This window comes from Myxocyprinus asiaticus, chromosome 13 (genome assembly GCF_019703515.2).
Source record: "Myxocyprinus asiaticus isolate MX2 ecotype Aquarium Trade chromosome 13, UBuf_Myxa_2, whole genome shotgun sequence".
In the NCBI taxonomy this organism is placed as follows: domain Eukaryota; kingdom Metazoa; phylum Chordata; class Actinopteri; order Cypriniformes; family Catostomidae; genus Myxocyprinus; species Myxocyprinus asiaticus.
The window spans coordinates 3,680,079-3,686,078 of NC_059356.1; the positions used below are offsets into that span (position 1 = coordinate 3,680,079).

Genomic DNA, 6,000 nt, shown 5'->3' on the forward strand with positions numbered 1-6,000 from the left:
TCCCGCAAGTTCACATATCTGTCCTCACTCCAGCACGAGACATGAAACTAATGGCAGTTTCTCAGCAGCTGCTGCCAAGTGCACATCGACTGCTGAGCAATTCCAGTATGTTGGCAGGAATAACATGTGCTGGCTGCCGTTCAGTTTCCCATTCCTGAACAAGGACACACCCACTTATTCACACTCATGATGCGTAATAAAGTGAGCAGAACATACAGCACATTAATCATCTGCAGTATTTCACACTTCAGATGCATATTAGTATTCAGATGTTTAATCTCTATTAGTATGGCTCACGGTATAGGGAATAACTAATTACGTGTAATCTGGATTGCATAATCAGATTACAAAAATCAGGTACTTGTTATTAGATCATATAGCATTTAATGAAAAATTGTGCAAGCTATACTTTACAGATATTACAGTTACTTTTAATTTTTAGGATTACATGATTACATATCTCATCAGCCAACAGCAATAACTAGTACATCATTTACTGATTATAATCCTACATTTTAAAAGAGCGGTTTGAGCCAGAACACTTATGTTAATTCTTCTGTTAAAATTCATATTATATCCATTAGTAAAAGCATGCTAAACAAATCATCAGAAAAATATCTTATCGATTATTGAAGGGGAGGATCTCAGCTTTCTAATGACAACTAGATTGAGCTTGTAGTCCACTCAGAGGCCGAGATATTCGCTGAAACAATAGGGGTGGAGCAAGAACTGAAAATTAGATTGAATGTCTATGGAGGAGCACATCTGTGACAGATAAAATGCATTAGAGCGCCACCTACATTTCAGATTTGTATACTGTGATGGAAGGTGATAGAGGACAAGTACTTTTTCCTAGTACTTGCTGCCATCTAGTGAAATAATATAAGACTTTTTGCAGGGAGATAGAGCGAAAAAGAACCAGAATTACATGATTACAAAGTTAAAAAATACAGATGAAGAGGTGTAGGCTACCCCTGCTTCACATAATGTTGTTGTTAATCGCCATATTTTATTTATTGAAAAAAACAATTTAATGAGCTCTATTTGTTATGTATGCACAGATGTGTCTTTAACATACTGAACAACGAGCCAGGTATACAACAATAGAATAATGACTGAGCGCTTTACTGAAGCCTTTACTGAAAACACACTGTGCTTGCATTGTTTTTCTACATTCATGCTTCCCCCCAAAAAATGTCAAATCACCAAAACAAAACAACATTTCTTCTAAGCTTTCAAGTCTTGAACTCCACCCTCTCTTTCTCTCACTTGTTCTCTGTTCTTCCTCAGTTTCTCGAACAAAGCACATGAAACGCCCCTCTGTTCTCCAAGTGTATGTACTCAGGAGAGCTGACAAAATGTGTGTGTGTAGATTTACAGGAATAGAGTGTCATAAGGAAATTTCGCATGCTGGCTGACTGATTGAAAGTTATGTGCGTTGATAAGGGGTCCATAAATGTCTATAAAAAAAATACACAGTGCAATAACATAGATTTATGTGACATAGTTTTCTGTAAAGTGTGTTGCAACTCAGATTGATGTGGCTTGGAAATAAAAGAGGACAAGGAAATGTGTCTCAGCTGTGTGCTTACCGGACAGCATTTCTGCTGTGTGAGCGCTATATTGAATAAATTATTTGGTACACCCAGGTTGTAAAATCAACACTCGCCAAATGTGGGTGAAAAATCAACCTTGGTGGGTAACTCTGTCGATTTTCAAGTCTAGCCAGTTTGGTGGGATATGATGAACGGTTGACATTATATCATGTTACAACGCTACCATTCTCCTGACAGCATCAATTTGTATGTCTGGTGTTTTTAGGGTTGCCTTCTTGGCCCTGAAAAATTTCTGATTGAAAAAGTACTGCTGGTTATCAAGCAATACAATTTTTTATGACTTTTTAGAAGGTTTAATAGGAAAATTGCCGCAAAATGCATATAATTCATGCAAACAATAATATCAATAATTTCTAGTGTATAAGTGTAACATATTATTTACTTTTTATGTCCCAGTGCAGATTTCTTACTGTACTGTAGTTTCTTAATAGGTATACTCCGGGTTCAGTATTCCTATTAAGAAGCTACAGTATTGCTTGCACAGAATGCATAACATCTGAAATGTTTGTTGTGGAGTCATCAAGTGTCACTGTGACAGAATCATAAACAACTTTCAAGTTAAGCTCTATCGACAGCATTTGTGTCATAATGTTGATTACCACAAAATAATTTGATTCATCCCTCCTTTTCCTTAAAGAAATGGATGGACCAGTCAAAATACATTTTTTTTTTTACACTCGGACACATTTCTAACCAGCATGCACCTCGCGGTGATTACCGGTGATCTGTGCTGTACAGATTTTGCTAATCTCGAACGAGCCTAGTCACAAAGCAGTTGTAGTGTGCATGCGTCAAACATGTTCCTGGCAATACATACAGCAACCTGGGTTCAAATCCAGGTCAGACAGGATGCATTCATAGCTTTGCTGCAGATTTTTATGTATTTTTAACAGATATAATGAAAAAAATTTAGTAAAACACACATACACAGACAAACAATTTATTCAATTGTTTTAAATAAATAAATCAAAAATGTAACTGAATCTGACCAGTAATTACAGTATAATCTATTGAATTTTTGAGTTACTGAGAGAAAAAAAAAATATGGACTACGTTTTCCATTTTTAAAATTGTCAAACCAATATAAGATTTAAGATTCATTACGTTTCTGAAGAACTTTCTCAGGGTTTATTCTCATTTATTGTCACCCATTGGCCAATTTGGCCTTTGTACTTGCTCTCCACACACAAAAAAAGCACTGTTCTGAAAGATCATCTTTTGGCAATGTCTTGCACATAACCTTTGAAAAGTAAAAGTTGCTGTTATGACAGTTTAAATAAAAATGCAGATACTCACAGGGGGTTTGAAGCCAGGTCAGTCTGCATTATTAGCGGACATGCTACCACTAGATCAATGGGCCTATAGAGCATAACAGTGACTGCCCACTTTTTCAGCTGTCTGGGTTCCGGAAGTATTATCCCTATTAATTTCTTCCATAGACTTTTAATAAAATCCTTCATAAAAGATTTGTGAGCCATGAACCAAACCAACCAGCTTCAAAGTAAATCACAACATCACAAACTTTGTTTTGAGGCAAAAAATTATATTTGAAAATCAGACATAAAGACAAAGGTACAAGGATGTAAAAATGTCATGTTTCATGACAGCATGGACTACAATCCCATGAAGTACTGCGAATGATGTATGAATATTAATAAAAAACAGTGGGAATATATAAAACTAATGATTTTAGGTTGTTGATTATAAGTATAGAAACAATATATTTTACGTTTATTTCAAAATATCCCGATATGTACAAATATATAGTTTATCATTTATTCTAGGGAGTGTTTATATTCCACCACACATGTGCGTGAATGCAGCACTGCAACAGCTGGCTGATCAGATCACATACATGGAACAACAATACCCGGACTCACTTATTATTATTCTCCGCGATATTAACAAAGCAAACCTCACCCGTGAACCGCCAAAATACAGACAGCACATTACATACCCCAACAGGGACAGAAACATACTGGACCACAGCGACACAACTTTAAAGGAAGCATATCGTTCTGTCCCTAGAGCAGCTTTGGGACTCTCTGATCACTGTCTGGTTCATCTTCTTCCAACCTACAGGCAGAAACTCACAGATACTGTGACATCATATATCAGTTTCTGTGAGGATATGTGCATTCCTACTAGGACTTATTTAATGTTCAACAATGACAAACCATGATTTACAGGAAAACTCAGACAGCTTCGTCATGCCAAAGAGGATGCTTACAGAAACGGGGATAAAATCTTGTATAATCATGCCAAAAACACACTGACAAAGGAAATTAAAGTGGCTAAAAGAAGATACTCTAAGAAGCTGAAAAACAAGTTTTCAGCTAACGACCCTGGATCAGTGTGGAGCGGCCTGAAAGACATTACTAACTTCAAGATATAATCCTCCAACACTGTAGGGAACCAACAACTGTACTGTAGATTTGAAAAGCCCAGTCTCACATCCCACACCTGCTCTGATCTTCACTTCACACAAACTCCAACACCTCCTGCAAACCGGTCTGTGGACAATGCAGTCAACATGGGATTGCATCATATCCTGCAACATCTGGACAGACCAGGGACATATGCAAGGATCCTTTTTGTGGACTTCAGATCAGCTTTCTACACAATCATCCCAGCTCTACTATGGAATAAATTAACCCAGCTCTCTGTTCCCACCTCTATCTGTCAGTGAATCACCAGCTTTCTGACGGACAGGCAGCAGCTTGTGAGACAGGGGAAATTCACTTCCAGCACATGTACGATCAGCACTGGTGCCCCCCAGGGATGTGTGCTCTCCCCACTACTCTTCTCCCTGTATACCAGTGACTGCACTGCCAAGGACCCCTCTGTCAAGCTCCTGAAGTTAACAGACGACGCTACATCGGCCTCATCCAAAATGATGATGAGTCTGCATACAGAAGGGAGGTTGATTGGCTGGCTCACTGGTGTAGTCATAACAACCTGGAGCTGAACATGCTCAAAACAGTGGAGATGAATTTAAGAGGAACACCCCAACATTGACCCCACTCACCATTCTAAACAGCACTGTGGCAGCAGTGGAGTCATTCAGGATCCTGGGCACTACCATCTCACAGGACCTGAAGTGGGAGACCCATACTGAGTGAAAAAGGCCCAGCAGAGGCCCCACTCACCCAGCCTAATACCTTTCTGAACTGTTGCCTTCTGGCTGACGCTACAGAGCATTGAGCACCAGAACTGTCAGGCACAAGAACAGTTTTTTCCCTCAGGCTATCCATCTCATGAACAGTTAAACTGCCCCACTGAGCAATAACTATGTGCAATACACAGCCTAGTCAATTATATTATTTAACACGTGCTATCTCTTTTGCATTGCATTCCATTGCACTGTATATAACAGATTTGTATTTGTACATACTACATGTATATTTTTGTCTTATTGTGTACTTCTATATATACTTATATTTCTATTCGCTTTTTATTTTTATTATATTTTATTATTATAATTATTATTATCTCTGTCTTGCTGTTGTATTGTTTGTGCACTGGAAGCTTCTGTCACCAAGAAAAATTCCTTGTATGTTTAAGTATACTTGGCAATAAAGCTCATTCTGACTCTGATATAAGTAGTTTAAGGTAGGGATCGGTATTCATCAATAATTTGGTAACATTTAAACAAACAATGCGTGAAAACAAATAAAGTACAAAATTAAAACATTTAAGCTCATGCAAAGCAAATAAAGTAGACTGATGCAATTAACGTACAGGACGACTATAAACACTTGCCATATAATAGTTATGTTTATATTGTATCTCAAGTTTTTGTTGAGAAAAACAAGCATATCCACATGCTCAGTAAACTATACTCATTTATACACACCAGTTTAATTGATTGAATGTCCCTTACCTCAGCTAGCAAACTCTTTCTCGGATGCCATATTTGTTGTTTACAGAAGCGTCCTGAGGATTACGTTGCTACGGGGACGCTGCTTTCTGACGAGCTGCACATATATGAGAGTAAAGTGTACACCGCTTATACAGTACATTTAAACAGGAGCCCAGCTTTCTCGCAGTAATCCACATTCTCACAATAACCCGCTTTTTTTGTGTCCATCTAAATGTACTGACAGAACTGTTTGCTCATCAAATGTGATCAACTTGTGTCCACACTCAACAGTGCCATCCAGTGCATTCTGTTATAACTGTGAGTTTTAGTTTGTGTGTTCAGGATTTAACATGCATCTCATATATATGGCCAGCAAAGCAAGATTTTGTGAAATTCGCGGGACACCATGCCCCCTCGTGCCTCGTGCCACCCCCCTGCAAGATGCCGCCCTGGGAAACTGCACGTCGCCCATGCCTAAATCCGCCACTGTTAACGATGAAGGGAGACCAACTCAATTATGTC

General features: G+C 38.4%; 1 long non-coding RNA gene across 1 annotated transcript in view; it reads right to left on the minus strand.

Annotated features, from left to right (window-relative positions):
* Window positions 1-5,669, minus strand: part of LOC127450442 (uncharacterized) — a 47,001-nt gene extending 41,332 nt beyond the window's left edge. Inside the window, exons 1-2 of the long non-coding RNA XR_007898994.1 lie at window positions 5,500-5,669; window positions 4,645-4,711 (exon numbers count right to left, since the gene is read on the minus strand). This is a non-coding gene — a long non-coding RNA (uncharacterized LOC127450442). The remainder of the gene's footprint in view (window positions 1-4,644; window positions 4,712-5,499) is intronic.
* Between the last annotated feature and the right edge of the window lie 331 nt (window positions 5,670-6,000).